Here is a 22,196-nt window from a genome sequence, read left to right as displayed (position 1 = left end):
AGCATCATATTGGGTTTACAAATTTCTGTCTAGCTATGGCGTCTACATATGTAGGTACGATGTTTCAACATCCATTTTTTACTGGCTATTGTGACCTGTAGAGTTCAAATAGAGGCATTAACGTGTCGCTTGTCTGACACAAAGGCAACACTACATTACATACAGCTACAGGCAACCGGTATGTGTAGAAAACATGAGCTACCTGACTGCTAGCATTTGTCTTCCTACACATTGTGCAACAATTACCCAGTAGGTTTCCCTAGCATTACACACAGTCAGCTACTTATCTAGCAGATTGGGTAACAATCACCACATGTCCCCACACAGCTTTCAATTGGTCACATGTAATTGATTTGTACTCACCAACATGGCCACCAATCCTGATTCCCAGGTGGTCCAGCAGATCCTGCTCCCTGGATATCAGATCAGCCCAGCGGTGCTTGAGTTGATGGTCATTCCTCAGGCTACCGTAGACACGGACCAAGTGATGGCACACCTTCCCCCACCGGACTTTACGTGCCTCCGTGTGATACCCCTGTATCACACGGCCCCCAGCCTCCAGCATGAGTGGGAGGAAATGGCAAACAAGCCATATAAATCCCCCCAATTCCTCCTCACCCATCCTGGCAAGCCGTGGCCTACCTGACATCTCTGCACTTACAAAGGTGAAAAAGTTGGACAAAAAGGAAAAGGGGGAAATGGGGAAAGGTAGAGTAGTGAAAAAAAAAAGAAAACTTAAGTATAAGAGCCCAACTAACCCCAAAATTACACTACCCAGAACAGACTCCCACAGACAATAAAAGAAACACTGGACTTGACAAAAGTATACAATACAGACTCAGACACTATTCAACAACAAGACAATGATGACAAAAGCACAATAGAGAAGGTACACTGGACACAAAAGCACTAAAACACAGGACAACACTTTCCACACAGCCACACAGTCTAGAATAATCTGAGACTGCAAAGTGGAAGTGAAAGTACACCCACAGTACAGAATCTGTAAACAGGATATCCTATTACATCACATCATGCATAAAATGGCCGCCGTTGTTATTTTTCCGTTATGCGTCATTTTTTCACGCATACAGATTGTGCGTCATATTTTTTGACGCATAAGAGTGCACATAATGCAGAGTCTACAATTTTTTCGTCATTGTTCCCTTATATTTGTGTGAGGCTTATTTTACAGTTCTAGAGTTGAAATTTAAGCCGCTGGCAAATATGATGACCAGATATGAAAATTAATTTTGACTCTGCATTATATGCACTCCTGTGCGTCAAAAATTTATGACGCCCAAGCTGTATGCGTGGAAATATGACACATTATAGAAAATATGGTGGCCATGTAATGCTGGTTATTAAAATATTAATTTTAAAATGATATTTTTTGACTCAGCATTATGTGCACTCCTGTAAATCAAAAAATGTTAACGCCCAAGCTGTATACGTGGAAATATGACGCATTATAGAAAATATGGTGGCCATGTAATGCTGGTTATTAATATATTAATTTTAAAATGATATTTTTTGACTCAGCATTATGTGCACTCCTGTAAGTCAAAAAATGTTGACGCCCAAGCTGTATGCGTGGAAATATGACGCATTATAGAAAATATGGTGGCCATGTAATGCTGGTTATTAATATATTAATTTTAAAATGATATTTTTTGACTCAGCATTATGTGCACTCCTATGCGTCAAAATTTATGACGCACCAGCTGTATGCGTGGAAATATGACGCATTTTGACAAATATGTCTTTATTTTGTCAAATTGTGAAAAGAATTTTGTCATGACCAAACGGTGCTAAGTGATACACATTTGGGCTTAGCTATGGCACATGTCCCTTATAGGATGTATAGAAGGCATTCACAGTGTAATAGTAATGATTGCTCCAAATGGTTATTACCCATAATTGTACACATATTTTGGGTAATTGCTGATGGCTAATTTCAAATGATGAATGGGATACCAGGATGTATTCCTTAGCAACAATGTGTCCAAATTTATCACAGTAATCCAAATTATCTATAGGCCAAACAGGTAGTGCAATTGTCACTTACACTTTTTATGGGGGTAACCATGTCCGAATTATGAATTTGTGTATCTTATATGTGTTTTACTTTTGACATGTAGGCCACACATGCGCCTTATGCATGTGTGTACTTCACATGTGCATATTTCATGTATATTTGGGGGGCGGTAGAGGTGGACTTAGGCCCCCAGCAGCCTAGGGTTTGCCCTTCCAGATTTTCTAATTTATCCAAGGGTTTCATTTATTCAGTAATGCTAAACCTGCAGCAGCAGGCTCATGGAAGCCCATAGGGTATGATTCACTGTTTGCCATTCAATGATCCCATTTGCACATTTGACGTTTGCCGTATTGATTCTTTGGAGCAATCTGACATACCATTTTGCATTGATATTTTTTGCTAAATCTCGGCGTTCCTCATGTGCTGATGACAAATAGGTTGTTGATGTATGTGGCCCTTTATGCATTACCTGGTTTTGTGGCATGTTTCATTCTTCCTGCTAGGTTCCAACTGGGACACTACTGTGATCGGCTGCTTGCAAATATTTTGTTGATTGGATGGCACATGTTTATATATGTGGTCCAATGTTGATCCACTATCAACTGTCTGGGTGTATGTTGTCACTGTAACTTCCAGGTCTCCTCATGAGTTAGTGGCAGTTAATCTTGTTCCAATTGGGCATTGTTTGTAGCAAAAATGGAGAGAAGCCATTGAGGACATGGTCACCTACACATGGATGGTCCCACCCTGTCACTGAACACGTGTAATGAGACTTTCGAATGGACTACCTTTTTGTGCTGAGTGAGAGAATGTCTCAGGTGTCTGGATCAGGCATGTGTCATTGCCACATTTATACTCCAGTTGGCCTCTGTGGATGGTAATGTATCATGAAACATCATAGCCTCTGTGCATACGTAAATGGCTGGTATTCAACACACTACTCATCTTTAGCATTTGAAAAAGTTTTACTCAGCGTTTTCAACAGTCAGGGTCCTCATATGTGTTGACTTTTCAAGGACATTATCTGAGTTTGCTGGTTTTGATGGAGGCCATTTACACCATCATACACTATGGTCCTGGTCCACTGTCACACCTTTAGGTTTAGGCATTAATGAAGGTCAGACAACGGAAGGGCCAAGATTTGCCTATTCATGGGCTCTGTCACAAATCTGATGCAAATGACAGTCAGATGATGCACTACTATGTATTTGAGTATACATTGATGAGGCTAATGACAAATTATTGTCCGAGGTACAAAAGGTATTGGACAGCATGTGTGGTCCATAGGTGGACCCCAGGTATCTGTAGAGTGACCCACGGACAGGTGCCAGTCAGGCTGACAGGATGCTGGGTCAATCAGGTGCAAGCTCTTTCAGTAATCACATGATCACGTGTTCTGACTAGGACTGGTCAGAGGGAGCATTAGACAATTGAGATGTCACACTGTGCATGTCCTGTGTTGCTTTGAAGGTGACACATGAACCCTGATAAAGTGTTACATGGCAACATTAGTGTCAAAGCTTAATGATGTAATGGCTCACATTCAAACATGTATGCAGTAGGAGGCATCTGCAGGGACAGGGCATGTACATTTGGGTGGTGTGCATGGAGGGGATCACAGGTGTGGCCTCCACCTATGTCTCACTAGTCCTGTCAGATGGGATTAGCTGATAAATAGCCTACAGTATCTTTCACAGAAGAATCAATCTACAGGTGATACCAGGCCTTATAAACTCCAAGGCAGTGTATTATATGAGCTGTGTTCCATGCAGTGAGATGGTAGTATGACAATGGTCGGCACAGTAAAGGGTGTGGCACACTGGATGACTCTTGTGAGTGTGTGTGTGTTGATGAGGGAATCTGAGTGTACACAAATCGGCATTCCAGGGACCTCTTCAGACAGGTGGGGTGTGAGCAGCTGCAAGTGTGTGTATTGTTTTTAGAAAAGGCTGACATGTAGATGGGATGTGATGTGCTGGATGCTTGTCATAGGTGTAGCACTTGTGCTGTGTATGTTCTGCTTATGTGTAACTCTAGTGACAGATAGTCATTGCAATGATAGTAAGTAGTTGGAATTACTGTTGGCAAGAGTCTAGTACTACATTCCTGTTCCTGAAGCATTAGCATGTGAACTGGCTGATGTATGAGGCCTGTTTTCCCCTAGTTGAGTGATGGTGTTTTAGTTGTGTGCCATCTGCTGTGATGATCCATGTTTCCTACATGTATGTGAGTCATATGTGTGGTCCTCAGCTATTGCCCTTCAAAGGTGAACTGTACAGGATGTCTGTAATTTACATGGTGTGTGTATTTGCCCATTGTATGGTGGCCATTACATTTGTGGTGTATATTTTTTGTGTGATGATTGTTATGTCATTATTGCTCAATGAGACGACATTCTTCTTCAGCTATTCCAAACTAAAGGTGGGCAGAAATGAATAGGCCAAACCATGATGTGGTGTTTGTTATCTGTGTTTATTTACAATTGTGCATTAAGTGGTGATAGTAAAAATTATGAAAATAAATTATTTACAATCTGTTGGCGCCTACGCACTCCAGCAGCCGTGTTTGGCTGTTCCCCCTCCTCTTGCAGGCCAGCATCATCCTCTTCGTCGTCTTCAGGCATGTTTGGGTCTGGTTCCAGGAGGGGAATGTTCCTTTTTACACAAATGTTGTGCAATATGGCACAAGTGAGTATGATCCTACAGACCATCTCTGGGGAATATAGTAGGCTACCGCCAGTGATGTCAAGGCAGCGGAACCTTGACTTTAGGATCCCAAAGGTCCGCTCGACAATGCTGCGTGTCCTCTTATGGGCGTCATTGTATGCCCGCTCTGCAGCAGTAGTCGGGTACGCAAATGGTGTCATTAGCCACTGCTGGATGCCATACCCCTGATTAGCTGAAAGAAAAACACAGAATGGGATCATGTAGATGTAGCTGGCACTCTTGTAAAGACCTTTAATGGCAGTAGTTGTCTTGTGTTGTCTGTGACTCTTTTGTGTACTAATGTGACAACCTATACTTGTAGGCTATACCATCTGCATTGTGTTGTTTCCTTGGCTGAGCAAGTGTTTGTCAGCTAACCGTTTGTCAGCAGTATGTTTTGGGAATTGCAATAGAGTGTGTCCTCCCTAGCATTGTGACTTGTGATACAGGTGTCCGTGTGTCTTCACTGGGGGTGAGATGATAGTTCCATGCAGAGTTAAATTTGAAAGTGTTGTTAACACGTTCATATCAAAGTACCCTGTACATCCCATCCCTTGAAACATATGCAATGTATTAATGTAAAGGTCATTGTGACACTTACAATTTGCAAGGTGACATTTAGGCAACCACACTCATTAATATCTTCACATTAAGCTGTACAGTAGATTACAATGTGTGACAGGTTCAATGGTGAGTTAAGAAACATGGCTAGTGATGTGAGGACCTCAGTGAATTCCTGTCTAGGTGTTGCGGTTGTGGTGTATGTGTTGTGTGTCTTAGAGGGTTGCTGTGCAGTGTGTATATAAGTAGGTTTCTATACTTACCAACAAGTAGTCCATTGCCATACCGTCCATCCTGGAAGTGTTGGTTGATGGTGCTGTGACGGAAGATGAATGAGTCATGTACACTCCCAGGATATTTAGCCACGATGTTGCTGATCAATCCCTGGTGATCGACTATGGCCTGCACGTTGATTGAATGTGTGTGCTTCCTGTTGCGGTAGAGGTGTTCTGTTGCAGCAGGTGGCACAAGGCGTACGTGTGTGCAGTCGATTGCACCAAGGACGTGTGGGAAGCCACTGATGGCGTAGAACCCCTGTTTTGTTTCCTGCTGCTTCTGCAGTGTGTTAGGGAAGCAGATGTGGAGGGGTGTCAGGCGAATGATGGCATCCAGTACTTTTGGCAAAAATGCGGAGAATGATGGTTGTGATATTCCGCCAACCAGGGCACCAGTTGTTTGAAACGAGCCACTTGCCAGCAGGTGAAGTACGGCAAGCAGCTTTGTTTCTGTTGGGATAGTGCGGGGTGTCACCAAAGTGGGGGCCAACAGCGGTTCAATGTTTCGCAGCAGCTGCTGAATGGCCTGCCAGTTCAACCGGTACCTCTGTATGATGTCGTGTTCCCTGAGGCCATGCAGGGTTGTTCTTGGGCGGAACATCCTCTCCTGCCTTCTGCGCTGCCTTTGGGGTCCCTGCTGGTGTTGTTGTAGCTGCTGTTGTTGCTGCAGGGCTCTGCGTCTACGTGCACGCTGGATAAAAATCACCTCCATGTCTCCCTGTTGCTGCTCTGTTGTTTGTTCTGTGTGTTCTGATTAAATTCAGGTGTGTTTGCCCCATTTTAATGCCTGCCCTGACCCAGGCGTTAAATTTGGACGCACATCGGGCTTTGCGTCATTTTTTCACTCCACCTCCCGGCCGAGATTCATTTTTGCCCAGAAGCATAAATACGACGCACGGCCGTGTGCGTCGTTTTTTGGACGGGAAAGCCTACCCTGTATATCATTAACGCAGGGCGGGTTGCCGCATCCAGAAAATGACGCACACTGCGGATTTTTGTCATCCGCGGGCTCGGGCGTCAGGGTTTAAATATGGGGCAATGTTTGCGCTGATTGTGCGTCAAATTTTTTGACGCACAATCGGCGCAAACGGAGTATAAATATGCCCCAGAGTATTTACCCGCAAACAACTACATGTAGCATAACTACTCCCTATATAAAATGGACACCTGTCATGTGCATGAAGGCCACATACCGTTCAATGTATCATGATGAGTGATAACATCAACAGCCCAATGTTTGAGTGGCTACATCACTATCCACATTTCAGGCAAGAGTAGTCTTACATGTGTACAGGAAAATGTCAACGAAACAAACAACATCTAAAAATTCCATGAGAGAGACACACACCTTGAGGCAAGTCAAATGACTGACTACACATAACGTTTAACCCACATGTGAATGTGAAGTACCACACCTGCACCACAATGTAATTAGTGAACACAATAGTTTTCCATCCTAAAAGGATTCAAACCATATCCAAAATAGCAAAAATAGTATGTATATGATACAGTACAATGTTTATTCATGACAGAACCTTACAAGGTACACATGATGTTGGCAAAACCAGTGAGGAATCTAACTGCAAATAAGATGTATTGGCTTATTGAGCATGCCAACAACACAATGGTTAATGAAATAGCTGTGTAGGCACTTAACATCCAAAGAACATGTAAATGGTACTAACATTCAGAGCTCTGATATCATTGTAGGTGTTGCAATAGTAGTTAAGCAATACCTCCATGGTTTCCAACATGTAGGATGTCTGCTCAGATGAGACATTACTGGGGTAAATGTACAGCAGTTTAGCAAGTATGTGAAATGTCAGATGGACATCACAGCCTCAGATGAAGTTACCTCATGAAAAGTAGGAATGACTTAAGCTTCTCAGACTCAATGTCGCACATAGACATGCATCAAGGGGCATTTGTATGGGCCGAACAACTTACCGTGATGATATTGGGAGTATGGATCTGTAGATGGCAGGGAACAAACAGCAGTGTATATAAAGGAGAATTGTCATAAACATATGACACATTCACATGTGCATCATCATATGCTTTTTGACAGAAGGGATGACATAAGAGAATAATATGTCCCTGTGCATAATAGATTGTGCACACCTGTATACCAGTGTTGATGACTGTACGTCTATGTGTTCCTTGGAGATCTTTGATCCTTTGCACATACAACATTGTCACAGCTTAGATTCTATCAGTACATTCACTGCCATGGCATAGGGATGAAAATGTGCTAAGTCAGTAGTTACTCTGTTTTGTGGCTGCTGTGCTACCCTCATACGCCCATCCAACTCAGAGGAGGCCACTGCCAGTATGCAGGCCATTAGGGGGGGGGTTCAAGGTCTGACGGGCACCTGTTCATCCTTGTGAGGGCATCCCCTGCAAGGCCGCTGCTGTCTTCCGGTCCCAGCTTCTCAGTTCCTCCTACTACTTCCTACAGTGGGTGCTCCACCAGTTGTAGACCCCCAGGGTCCACAGCTTCTTGCATATGGCATGCAAGATCCCCTTTTTCTGATGGGAATTGACCTGCATGGAATGCACAGACAAGAGGAGAAAGTCATGTCCACATGCACCATGCCAAAACAAGAACAGTGAAACATAGGTTAGTGCAAGTAGACATACATACACTTCTACCAACATTCATTATATGTGGAATGACCTTCTGCAGTCAGACAATATTTGAAGTGGAGTCAGACATAAAACATGTATATCCGGTACCAGGTGTTGGCTAGGAACATATGATCAGACCACAAGCATGTCTTTAAACTTGGTATAAGTATACAACTATTTCTAACACCACCTTCAGTTTTAATGTTCAACAGTTATTAGGTGGGTCAGGGTACATACATCACACACTCCCTAGTATGTATCAGGCATCAAACCTATCTAAGCACATGTGCACATATCCATCTACCCACACATATTGTTCCAATCCTTCATTCCACCAAATTTCATCTACAACATCATACACTCAGCATTTCAAACATTTGTAGTTGATTGCACTTACCTGCTCACCTGGTGAACCATAGAGCTGTTATACAAGGGTAGGACCTCCTCCACAAGCTTGTCCAGCTCATCAGGGGAGAAGGCAGGGGTTCTATTGCCTGTAGGACGTGGCACAATTGCTCCTCGAGGCAGTACACAGCAGCTCAGGTCGTGGAGGTCTTGCTGGCAGGTGTCAGGAGTCAAGTGAGGGATGAAGTATGAGATGGCGGTCACTTCCACCATGTACAGGACCGTCACCACAGGCGGATGCCGCCATTCGCCCAAGTCCACCAAAGGCAGTGATCTGTTCCATTGGCAATGTCCACCGCAGTTGTGACCGCCTACCGCCATGATAACATCGGCCGGTGGAGTTCGGGCACTTCCTGATGTCCAATACAGTAGTTCAGGCAGCTGCCATTTTAAGGCTTATATATCTATGCTATGGTTTTGACAGGTGCGTTATAGACTAAGAATCGTAATTATGTTGTGTCAACTGCTGGATTTATGCAAACATAGCAATGTGCATCTAACATGTAGAGGATATGAAAATGATATATCCTGAGTTATGTACATGATACAATATTGTCAGCAGAGTAATGATGATCTGAACAGAGTATAGGTGTTCCAATTATGTTTCACATGTTAAGTAAGTTGATGTCACTTTTACTGCCAGTGACATGTTTCTCCATGTAAAGAAAATGCAAGGGGTTAGGGTATCTGATAGTAGTATTCAGGCAAATGTTGCCTAGACATGTGCTGAGTACAGCTTTTTCACTGTTTATGTTGACATAATGTAGCTTTATCTGTGTTTTAGGTGTGCTCATAAGTATGATGTGTAGATTGAGTGATACACATACATTCTTTTATTGTCCCACATAGTTACGCTAGCAGGAGAAGAGCAAGACAACCTCCAGTGTACGGTCCACTAGCAGACCTTCACACAATGGAGGAGCGGCATGTCATCCAAATATATACCGCCTGAAAAGGCAGACAATCATCGATCTCTGTCATCAGTTGGACACAGATCTCATGCGGGTCATTGGTAATCCCAGTAGCATACCTCCCATTGTCCAAGACATGTCAGTGCTACACTTCCTGCCCACCGGGTCCTTTCAGAATACAGTGGTCCTGACTGCAGGGATGTCTTTGCCCATGCTCAGTCTGGTTTTGAAGGCTGTACTCTCTGCATTGTTGCAAGACCTGGACAGCTACATCAGATTTTCCTAACATGAGGATTTGGCCCATGCAAGGGTTGAATTTTATGCTTTCGGACACATCTACATGTGGCTGGAGCCATATATGGCACACATGTTGTCTTTGTTCCCCCCAAGTGCCAATGAACAGCAATATAGGAACAGAAAATAAATTCCACTCTATCAATGTCCAAGTGGTCTGTTTGGCTGACCTCTAAATTTCATAGGTTTGTGCAAAGTATCCTGGGTTAGTCCATGATTCCCTCATCATGCAGAACAGCAATATCCCACTGCTAATGACACTACTATACACTGAGAGGGCCTGGCTGATTGGTAAGTCATAAATATCATGTGTGTCTGTACTTTTTTCTCTGCTGCCATATATGTGAATGTCCAGGATTAATGTTTGGATTGTTGTAACTATACCTTACAGGGGACTCTAGTTATCCAAACAGTCCATGGTTGTTGACACCATTGAGGTACCCAACCACACCAGGGGACGTCCACTTCAATAAGGCTCATGGAATGACAAGGCATATCGTGGAGTGGACTTTTAGGCTCCTGAGGGCAAGAAATCGAAGCATTGATTAGTCTGGAGCAGCCCTCGTCAACTCACCCAACAAGGTTTGTCAAATTTTTGTTGCTTGCTGGATGTTCCACAACCATGCCCTGAGACGTCAGATACCGTTCATACCAGATGAGGGGGAGCCAGCAGACCCCATGGGTGGAAATGCAGTTATGTAATGTAATAAACGAGATTTACTGGGGTACTGATGAGGTGAGGAATGCCAGATAAGGTTCTTCTTATGACCCTCAGATACGTCTTAGGTGGCTCCAAAGGCCATGATGTGCATGCAGATTGTTACTAGGAGTTGTGTACAGAACGTTTATGTACATAGTCTAAGGTTTTCACAATACTCAAAGTCACATTTGTACATATGATTTGGCAGTGTTATTTACATGTACCAACGTGGCCTATACCTTATGTTTGTCTATTACAGATTGCAGATTGACAGTTGGGCTCATCCTCATTTGGCAATATCAGACAGTGTCAGATACAGATGGGATTTGCAGACTGACATGTGAAGTGAACATGGCTTGAACCAGGAACTGTCAGGCATGAGATTATTAGTGTCTGAGTTTTGTGCCCAGACTGGCATGACAGTGGGATGGTAGTGTCCTTTTTCACACTATATATATCTATATTTATGTCTATCTATCTATCTATCTATCTATCTATCTATCTATCTATCTATCTATCTATCTATCTATTTATCTATCTATCTATCTATCTATCTATATATATATATATATATGTATCTCTATCTATCTGTCTATCTCTATCTATCTATATATATATATATATATATATATATATATAGATAGATAGATAGAGATAGATAGATAGATAGATAGATAGATAGATAGATAGATAGATAGATAGATAGATAGATAGATAGATATCCTTTTTTTTCAAACCAAAGGTTACAGGGACGTTTAAGTTAGGCTCACATTTGACACATACAAAACCATAGAAAATCAGCAGTTATAGCTACATGAACTAACTATACCTTGCACCCCCGTAATGCACTGCTTATGACCTCACATATTACATCTTTCATGACATGGTCAGTGGCAAATGACATCTCATGAGGGTCTTTCTGGGTGTGAGAGTGGGTGTAAGAGGGAGCAATTTTTACTGGTTAGTTAGTAATTCCTACCTCTTTGGGTGAATGGCCAGTGTGTTGGAGGGTGGCTGTGTGGCTTCTCCCCTGGCTGATTTAAGCCCTGGGTACCCCCATCCCCTGAGGACCATTCCAATTTAATGTGGGGGGAAGTGTGGCCCCATTCCCTGTCTGATTTTGGCCCCAGGGACCCAACCTCCCACCGGGGCCCACCCTTAAGATTTGTTACTTCCTTTTTGGGAAGCCTTCCCAGGCCAATCTCAGCCCTAGGGACCCCATTCCCTGGGGCCAAGGCACATCACCTGTGTGCCCCTTAGGGCACCCAGTAGAATGTTGGGGACCACGAGGAAGGCTGAAGGCCCCTGTGGTCCCAGCTGGCTCCCCACCTTTTGAGGGAGTCGACATTGCTGTCACAGAGGGGGAGCTGCTAAACATGCTCTTTCTGTAAGAGCAACAATTTCCTCTGTTTCCCTGCCTGCATCTCTGCAGACAGGGAAACAGAAGAAACCTCTGAGGAAACCTCTGCTCTCAGCACATGAAAGCTGTTTGACAGCTCTCACTTGCTGAGAGAGGAGTGTTTGCTCCATCTTGAATGGAGCTATCAAGGCTCCCACCAAATCAGAACAATCAGCTATGTCCCAGGACGGGCATCCTCGGACATTGCAGGAGTCAGGTAAGGGGGTGGAAGTTCCCAGGACCATCTAAGGCTCCTCAAGGGGGTCTGCGCAACCCTCCTCCAACTCAAACAGCCCCGGGAAGTGGTGGTCCCCAGGGGCAGGGATCCTTGACAGACCCCCTTCATTATTTAAATGAAACCCCACACTCATCATTTCCTTGGCCCCTGGGAGATGGTGGTCTCTGGGCATAAAAATGCCCTAGGAGGGGGACATATGCCCCCCCTCCATTATTTAAGCATACCCCTGGGCCTGGCCCACTCGGGTGCACTAGAATAAACAAGTGTTGGAGCCCATGCTTGGTTTTTAAAACATTTTTGCCACAAATTCATGAATTTGTCATAAACATGTGACAATTTCTTTTTAAAATAATGCTTATTTACCTGGGGTGTCTCTCTGGGACCCCAGCACCAGTGCTAAGGGGTCAAGGTGGCCCTTTTCTTTTGTTTAGTCTTTTTTCTGGGACTCAGCTGAGTCCCAAGATGGCTACCAATACTTCCTTGTTGAAGTGTTGACAGACAATCAGAACTCTACATGAGCATGCTATTATTCGCAAATCCTTCTTGACTCTAGATATCTATATTTTTCTTTTTCTTTTAATAACTTTAACGCTACTGAACGGATTTGCACCAAACAACATAAAAGGGCTTCTTTCTGTACCTAAAACTAGTTTTCTGCTAAATTTGGTTAATTATGTCCAGCAGTTCGGGATGTTGTCGTATTCAAAATCACTATTGGACTTATAATGCAAAACACACTTTTTTTGACTCCCCTTTTAATCAGCCCCTGCTTAACGAATCACCCCAAAACTTCCCATGTACAACCAGATTCTCAGAAACACTTTTTCTTTGAAAAATGACGCTAAGGATATAGGCAAGCTGTTTTTTGAATGGAAAGATGGTCCTAACTATAATTGCCAGTAGCTGTCATATATATATTGCCACTAGGTGGTTATAGTTAACACCATGTTTCCATAGAAAACATTTTTTTTGACTTGCCTATATCCATGGCCAGTATGTTATATATATATATATATATATATATATATATATATGTGTGTGTATATATATATATATATATATATATATATATATATATGCATCCTTTTGCTTAGTAGCTGGTGTGGCATGTATGGCACTCTCAGCTCTTCTTGTGGTGGTGTGCGCCTCCTCGACTGCGTAGAATATCAATAACACCCTTTTTTGTCCAAAGAAGAATCAGGAACACACTCTCCAATAGCTCAACAGTGCAGTTTTATTCCACTGAGACCACTTACAAAACCTGATGCATTTCAGTCTCACAACCTTGATCACAGGATATTCTCACTACTGTGCTACACCTATTTTCTTTCTTTCTTTCTTTCTTTCTTTCTTTCTTTCTTTCTTTCTTTCTTTCTTTCTTTCTTTATTTCTTTCTTTCTTTCTTTCTTTGCGTGAAACATCAGTTGCTCCTAATGAGCTCCCAATCATCCATCTGGGGTTATCACCCTGTATGAAATTTGGTTTTCACTATAGTTCATTGTGATATATTGAAATATGCACAAAATTTTGTCTAATAAAATACAAGATGAAAACGGGTACAACAGCCCTTCCCAATAAAATAGTTTTCAGTTCCCTTCTTTTCCGGAATGGTCAAATATGGTCAAAACACAGTGTGCCTGCATTATGGGTCTTGTAGTTCAAACCTAAAATGACATTGATTGTTCTGATTTTTGCCAATACTATAAATCATATCTTAATTCCATCATTGTTATCGCCACAACAAGGTATGTCCAAATTTACCAAAGTTAATTTCCTGCCGTATTGCCACGACTTGCACAATTAGGTATTGTCATTTTTATCCTCACGAAATCGTGGTGCCATTATTATGAAAATTCTCTCTGTCCTGCACAACAATGCTACCCCTGTGCACTGACTCTCACATATTATATTCAGGCCCAACTGTGGAATGCTGACTACCGATTTTATTTATTCTCTATTTATTTGGGACTCATTCTCAAGTACCCCTAATTTCTACAGATGTATATGTAGTTCCACATCTTGATCCATGCCCCCCAGGACAATAGTGCGAAGTGACAAAATGTATTTTGTTTCCTTTTGTCTCAAACTTCTCTCCCTATCACCACCTCTCACTGATTTTGACACCTGATCAATGGCATACTAGATCATTTCTCTCCATTTGCTCTCATGTTTTTGCTCCATGTGTTTAGCCACAGCATTACTATGATCTTTTTGGATTGTGGCCATTATATGCTCCAGTATCCTTTTTTTGGATTCACATATTGTGCTCTCAACATATTTTAATCTACATGAGCACTCAGTCACATAGACTGTAAATTTGCTTTTACATATGATGTGTTGCATAATTTTGCGCTGCTGGCTATTTGATATATTGTATGCTTGTTTATGGATTGCTATCTTGCAAGCCTTGCATTGATGACATTTATAAAATACAGGTTTTTTAAGCCATTCATCTTTCTTGGTGACATAATGACTATGTACCAATCCATCTCTTAGATTGGTTGCTCGTCTGAAAGTCAATGCTGGATGATCACCAATGATTGACTTTAGAGTTGGGTCCAGTTTTAATATTCCCCAATGTTTTTCCAGGGTCTTGCATATTTGCTTGCTCTCATTAGAATATGTCAAAATGCATCTTGTTGATTCATCCTTTTGTTCTTTTTTATTTCTTTCCTGCAAGAGACTTTTTTCTACTTCTATTCCTTGCCTTGTCTATGAATTTGCTAGGGTAGCCTCTGTCCCTGAAACACCTCACAGTTTGCATCAAATGTATTAATTCCTGATTTTCTTGAGAACAATTTCTCTTAATCCTCTGAAACTCACCATATGGGATAATCCATTTAAGGCACGGTCAATGAAAGCTCTAACCATGTAACACTGCATTAGTTTCTGCACTCTTTCTATGCAGCATGGTCTGTACCATTCCGTCTTCGATGTAAATTTCAGTGTCCAGAAATGAAACCCTAGCTTTACTGATGTCATAGGTTAATTTAAAGTTTGCCAAATTCTGATTCAGAATGGTGAAGTATTGTTCAAACTCCTTCTCTGTGCCACCGCAAATGACAAATAGATCATCAATGAAACAGAGCCATGTTACTGTTTTGCTTACATATACGTCATTCTCCAAAGCCCAGGCATATTTATGTTTGCACCATCCCATGGGAAAGTTCACAAAATTTGGTGAAAACAAAAAGCCCATAGCTATGCCTTTTATCGATTGGAAAATCTGTTTGTTAAAGAGGAAAATATTGTTCTACTAACACAGTTGGATAATTTCCAGTAACATGCAATTATGATTGCAATATTGTATGTCCATTGCATGAGAAAATACCTGCATGCTTCAATCCCCACACCATGGTCTGTGCTAGTTTAAAGGGAGACCACTTCCATGGTCATCAACATGTATGTTTCTTACCAGGGAACATTGTGGAGATGCCATAATAAGTCACCCATGTCCTTTGGATCTCACATCTTTCAACATCGGGCTAAGAATTGATCCAAGTAGTTTGCCAGAGAACCATTATCCAAAACTATTGGTCTTCCCAGTGTCTTTTGTGGGTTTATGTGTATTTTTGGCATAAAATAAATTGTGGGAATTCTCAGATTTTCTATAATCGTGTACTTCATCTCATCAGAGTTCAACAGGTTTGGTTCCACACTTTTTTCCAATAATTGTAATATCTATTCTGTGTGTGCTTGAATCGGATTTGATGCTATTTTTATAGCAGGTTGCATCTGATAACTGTCTCAATGCTTCTTCTCATAGTCAACGTTGTTTAGGACCACTATGTTACCACCTTTGAATGCCAGTTTGATTTCAACTGTCTGATCTGTTTGTAATTTTCTTAATGCTTCTTTTAAATCCTTTGATAAATTGTCTTTTATTCTCCTCTTCTCGATTTTGTATAGGTCATTAATGCCCATTTAATGAATTTTGCCTATTTTGTTTCTAGTGATGAATTGGGCAAAAGAGGGACTTAGGTTTCATATCACTCAGACCTGCTCCCAATGCTGGTAGAAGTTCTCCTTGATCTATGGGTTTATCCTCTTCTGGTTCAAAGTCAATAGCGTTACAAGAGTTTCTCTATTTTCTCCTGTCAGGTCAGTGCTGGGTATGGGTGTGCCATGGCCTTGTCTAATGATGGCATCCTCCTTTTCTGCAAATTTCTTTTTTAATTTTAGTTTTCTGACAAATTTATGTACATCAGTCCTGATTGTTGATATGTCAAAATGTTGTGTGGGGCAAAAATGTTAATTGGCTATGAGTCTTGCTGTACACTGCCTCACCTGCTTCTTACCATCACTGCTACTCCTCCGGTGACTGCAACCATCATGTTACTGCTGACCAGATCTTTCATCAGCTTGGGACCTCAATGGAGCATATTCCTGCTGCAGATGGTGGTGGCTGCCACGCCTTTTTCAGATCTTTTGCTTAGTAGCCCATGTGGCATGTAATGCTCCCTTTGCTCTTCTGGCGATGGTGCGCATCTCCTTGGCTGGGCTTAAGCCATAGAATATCAATAACACCTTTCTATTCCCAAAGAAGAATCAGGAACGCATTCTCCAGTAGCTTGACGGTGTATATATATATATATATATATATATACAATTCATTGACACCTATCCTAAATAAGCACATATATTAACTTAGAGTATGGTTAAAATTAGACATTTGAGATTTATAAAATGCATTGTGACTACTGTGCCTTTGTGGCTACTCAATACATTTGTGGAAAACTATGGAATAAATTGCTCTTAATGGTTGCCCCTGATGAGCTGCTTACCATAATTACTGAAATATACTTGCAGAATTTGGGACGATCTGAGTTAGTAACTATCTGTTCACTGTCTCTTTCCCTCAAAGCGAGGTTTCCTGACTGAGAAAAATCTATTCCACTGGTAATATTCCATTGCTGGTTTCTAATTGGTTTTAAATGTCATCTACAGCCATGTAGGGCATATTTCCCATTGTTTAACTTTATGAAGACCAATATCCTGGATTTTGTAACAGTAGACAGGAAAGACATTTGTCTGATCAATGAAGTTAAAAGCAGAGGGTAGCAAGTTATGAATATCTGGATTACAGCGGTTAATAAATTATATCATGCAAAAAGCAAGAGTTATGATCAACGCAAACGTTCTTTGTTGATCTAAGCACTGCAGCCTCTCAATTGACCCCATGATTAAATCATGTTTGATGAAGCTGGTCCCAGCACCACTGTTGGCTCACTACTGTGGCTTCCTTATGGCAGACAATCTATGCATAACCAGTGTCTCTCCTCAGAAGGATTCTCAATCTCCCCAGCATGACCAATTTCGGTGAAAATAGATTAACTTGAACTAGCATGGCTTATGTTCCTGACCCGCACTGCAGCTCGAGCCTGTGAGCATACTTTAATGGAACTTAAGAATGCGGAGGTAAGAAAATGACATGGATTAAAGATGAGTGCTTTATTAGCATTCTAATTGTCTTGTGTGCCATGCTTTGTGAACATTTTATAAATGTTGTCTTGGATGAAACGGCAAGTACCCAAAACATAAAATATGATTTAATGCAGGTTATAGGCATTTGCTAAGAAGGCCGACAAACATGATATTATTTAATAAAAAAGCTCTTGTGCACAGTAAGGCAATCTCAACAATATTGAACTAGCAGCCTCTCATTTAAAAATCGTTTGCCTCCTGGGACTAAAGTTAAGCCTTCGAAGGTTCTGATTGGGCATTTGTCAGAGCTAATGAACAGATGGGAACATGGATTGTTACCCCTCAACCAAATGACTAATTTAAATTTTGTGATCCAGGTGAAGTAAAACCACACCGAGTATCTTGGTACAGTGTATTTTTACAGACACAAATTGAGGTGTGAATTGCTGCTTATAATAGTACTATCATCATGAGTTTATAGATCAAATGAATTTTGATGATAATATTAATGTAATGTGAAATCTTTGCAATAACTTCCTCGTGAGACACATCCACATTGCGTGACTTCACAAAATAGATTTTTTTTTTTTTAATGTAAGGTCCAGTTTGGCTGAAACATAAAAATATACTTCATGGCAGGAGTGAGTGACGAGTCTCACCAATGTATCCTAATAAGCTCTACGCATTACTATTCAGCAGACTAAATCAGATGAGATTCCAAAGAAATTAACCACTCCTAAGTGAGCACTTGCCAGCACGTTTAGTTAAAACATATTCATAACAAATACATTTAATATGTGGGCTAGGAGCTCTTAAAACCTTCTTTAGAGATCCCACTTCTAATATTCGCATTTGCCAATTTCAATTTTCAATAACAAGGAAACAGAAATATAAAAAAGAAAAGCTGAACGCGTAGAAAGCATATCAATTACCAATAAAGTATCATCGAAGTCTTGTAAAAGAAACGTTGGGACAAAAGATGCGAGGTGAGAAGCAGAGTTGTAGCTCCAGTTTGGAATTTAGGATTTGTCCCACTCTTATTTAACATAAGCTCACCCCTCAAACAATAGTGCATTCATATCAGCTAATAGAAATAGAGAGAAATGAAACAGGAGAACAGGAGAGAGACGCACAGAGCGAGGAGAGGCAGACAAAACGTTGGCTTGCTTTTCTAACTACTCCCTATATCTTAAACAGTTATTGCTCTAAAGTGCATACATTCAGTTTGATTTTCAAGTGGAACGATGCATGAGACATTTGAAATAATAGTGTTGTAAGCTTGGCTTTCAAAGTGTCCCCTTCATTTCGTTTCTCTTTCAGCTTCACTTTCTGTGCCCTTTGCGTTGCCTGTGTAATGGATGAATGTTCAAGAGTAGGTCTTTCAGTATGAGACAGGTTTACAAACGGTGGGAGCTTCAGGAGTCTGTCAAACAACAAAGATGGCGCAATATAAATTTAAGAAACATTGAATTGCCTGATATTTTAAGGAGACGATTCACACTGCGGGATTCCTTTGTGACTGGCATACTACTGCCAGGAGAAAACATACACCTCCGTATTTCACGCACAGAGATCCAGATTTACTAACACTTTGCACCATGTTTGCATCACAAAAGTTACATAAGCCAAGCCCAATGTGTTCTGCTGGGATTTACTTTCCATTGCAAATCAGGATTTGCGTTACAAAGTTGCCTCAAGAAATGCAAACTAGCAGTATGCTCTACTTAGCATTTAGCGGGGCGTGCCATCGGTGGTGCACAGGCATTCCCTTGCACTCACCCATGGTTTCTGATGCAAATCCCGGTCTACCAACATTTGTAGACAGGTATTTGCCCCCAAAAAACATTCCTCCTTGAGGAAGACATAACAATGGAGCAGATTTCCACATTTTCCATATATTCTTGTGTGCTGCATTGTACTGGATGCATGCAAAGTTGGAAAAATATTAAAGCAAGTTCTCTTTCCAATACAAAACCTATGCTGGGCAGAACACACATACCCTTGCCCTGTGGTGCAAGGTGTGTGCTTTGGAGTATGTCAGCCTAAAGTATGGCAGTGCAGAGAGAGGAAAACTGTCACAAAGTAGCTATGGCTCTGGCCTGCTCTCTCTTTTTCACCAACCACAGCAAAGCAACATTCGCTGCTGTGCTGCGTAAAAAGTTAGTAAATCTGTCCCTGGTGTAGATTTTTCAAAATTAAATGCTTTGCACATATATCAACATTAATAGACAACATGCAAACGTATTAAAAGTGTCTTTTACTGTGTTAAAACTGACTCTAGTTATTGTAGGCCTGTTTTTTTAAATTGGTTTATGTTAGTTGCGTTGCTATGGGCAAGGCAATATAAAAAAAAAAAATCTAGTTGAAAAGCTGAAGCAAGCTCAAAACGTGTAATGCTTGTTTTTTTCTCCTCATTTCTCATGTAGAAAATAATGTTTTTTTCTTTCTTGTGTTCTTTGAGATTGTGGTCGAAGCCCTAATGTCTCATCTACTTGTTTTAAGGTCACAGGAGAAGTTTACTTGTGATAATGTTTTGTACATTTTAAGGAGATTGAAACTGTATTATTTCTGTCTTCTCTGGACTGGTTGAGAAGCTCTTTGTTACTGATAATGTTAGAATTCAGTCCCTTTAAGAATGTGTTTGCAGCGTTTAGATCCAGATTCCAGTCAGACTTGCTTTCTCAAAATATAGGTTAAGAAGACATTAAGAAGTCTTTTCATTTGCCTTCAGATGCAGATCATTTTCTGTCTGCCATTAGATCCAGGTGCTTTTCTGCCTGTCTTTAGATTCTGATTCCATGTTTTCCCTCATTTAGAGCAGATGCTTGCTACAGTCTTTCATAGGTTTTCTGGCAGAATTCCATTATCTTGACGTCTCTTCAGATTTATCTGACTTTGTCTTTGCTTAGTGTTGGAAAATGGGTTATTGGTAAGGGCAGGTAAGTACCTACACTTAGCAATAGGCCACTAACCTCCACTTAGGTCCAGTTAGGTCTCAGTAAATTAAACCCAGCTCAACCCTTGTTAGCTTGGCAACGAGCGACAAGGCTTAATTTAGGAGACAGAATGTAAAGCATTCAAATATCACAAAACAGTAATTAAATAAAACACAGGAAACAGTGTAAAAATCTAAAATCAATTTATAAGAATAGATTATATTGTTATCTTTAAAACGACACAAAAACAAATGAAATCGGATAAGGGGAACCAGAGATATGAATTTTTAAAGAATTACTGTTTTCTAGCACCTAGAAACAAAAAGCGCCAATCTGGTCATCTGGTCGCACCTCGACCAGGGCAAAGTCAAAGTTTAAGGCCGACTGTGATGGAGCCCGGCTCGGCTACAGCCCGCGGGAGGCCTCGGTCAAAAGTTTACCTTAGGACTTAGTCGTTTTTCTGAATATTTTCTTCAGCGGAACGAACCTGCCAGTCCAATCCGACCTCCTGGAACTCTTCCTCGGATACGTGTCGCTGCAGCCCTCGCTGGAGATTTTTACCTTCGGACTTAGTCGTTTTTTCGAGGTGAAAATCCTTCGACCGGGGCAAACCTGGATCTTGATCAAACATCCTTGGAGCCCTCCTTGGATACGCTGGCTGGGAGGTCTCGGTCAACTTCCTACATTCGGACTTAGGGGGTCATTCCGACCCTGGCGGTAAAACCCGCCAGGGCCGTGAATGTCGGAAAGCACCGCCAACAGGCTGGCGGTGCTTTCCTGCCCATTCTGACCGCGGCGGTAAAGCCGAGGTCAGAAAAGGGGATCCGGCGGTTTCCCGCCGGATTTCCCCTGGCTGGGCTGAACCTCTATGGCGGCGTATGGGGATTCCGACCCCCTTCCCGCCAGCCTGTTTCTGGCGGTTTTTACCGCCAGGAACAGGATGGCGGGAAAGGGTGTTGTGGGGCCCCTGGGGGCCCCTGCACTGCCCATGCCACTGGCATGGGCAGTGCAGGGGCCCCCTAACAGGGCCCCAGCATGATTTTCACTGTCTGCATAGCAGACAGTGAAAATCGCGACGGGTGCAACTGCACCCGTCGCACCCCTGCAACACCGTCGGCTCCATTCGGAGCCGGCTTCTGTGTTGCAGGGCCTTTCCCGATGGGCCGGGGGGCGCTCCCTTGGCGGGCACCGGCCGGCCCAGCGGGAAAGTCTGAATGGCCCCGGCGGTCTTTTGACCGCGGAGTGGCCAAGTGGCGGCGTAAGTTTGGCGGACGGCAACTGCCGCCCGCCAAACTTGGAATGGCCACCTTAGTCTCTTTTTTGGAGATTTTCTTCACCAGGACAAACCTGCAAGTCAGGCCGGGTCGCGGTAAGGCAAGCCGGCTAGAGTTGCTGCAGCGGGTCAGTCCCTCTATGGAGCTTTTTTTCAAAACTTCTCCAAACTTCGGGATCTTCTCCCAGATGTTCCTTTAAGGTTCTTTTGGGGTCCACAGCTCACCCTAAGGTTCCAGAAGCTCTGAGATGATCCTTGGGGGTGTGGACTACAACTCCCAGAATGCACCTGGCGCTAACTCCTTTTTTGCCACTCGACAGTGGTCAGCTGGTTGATTTATTCAGGAGTTGGTGCAGGGGACTCTGGTTAGCAATTTTTCACCTGTGGCAAACAGGGACTCCCTCCTTGA

The sequence above is a fragment of the Pleurodeles waltl genome, chromosome 10, assembly GCF_031143425.1.
Source record: "Pleurodeles waltl isolate 20211129_DDA chromosome 10, aPleWal1.hap1.20221129, whole genome shotgun sequence".
Lineage (NCBI taxonomy): Eukaryota > Metazoa > Chordata > Amphibia > Caudata > Salamandridae > Pleurodeles > Pleurodeles waltl.
This window is presented reverse-complemented; position numbering follows the sequence as displayed.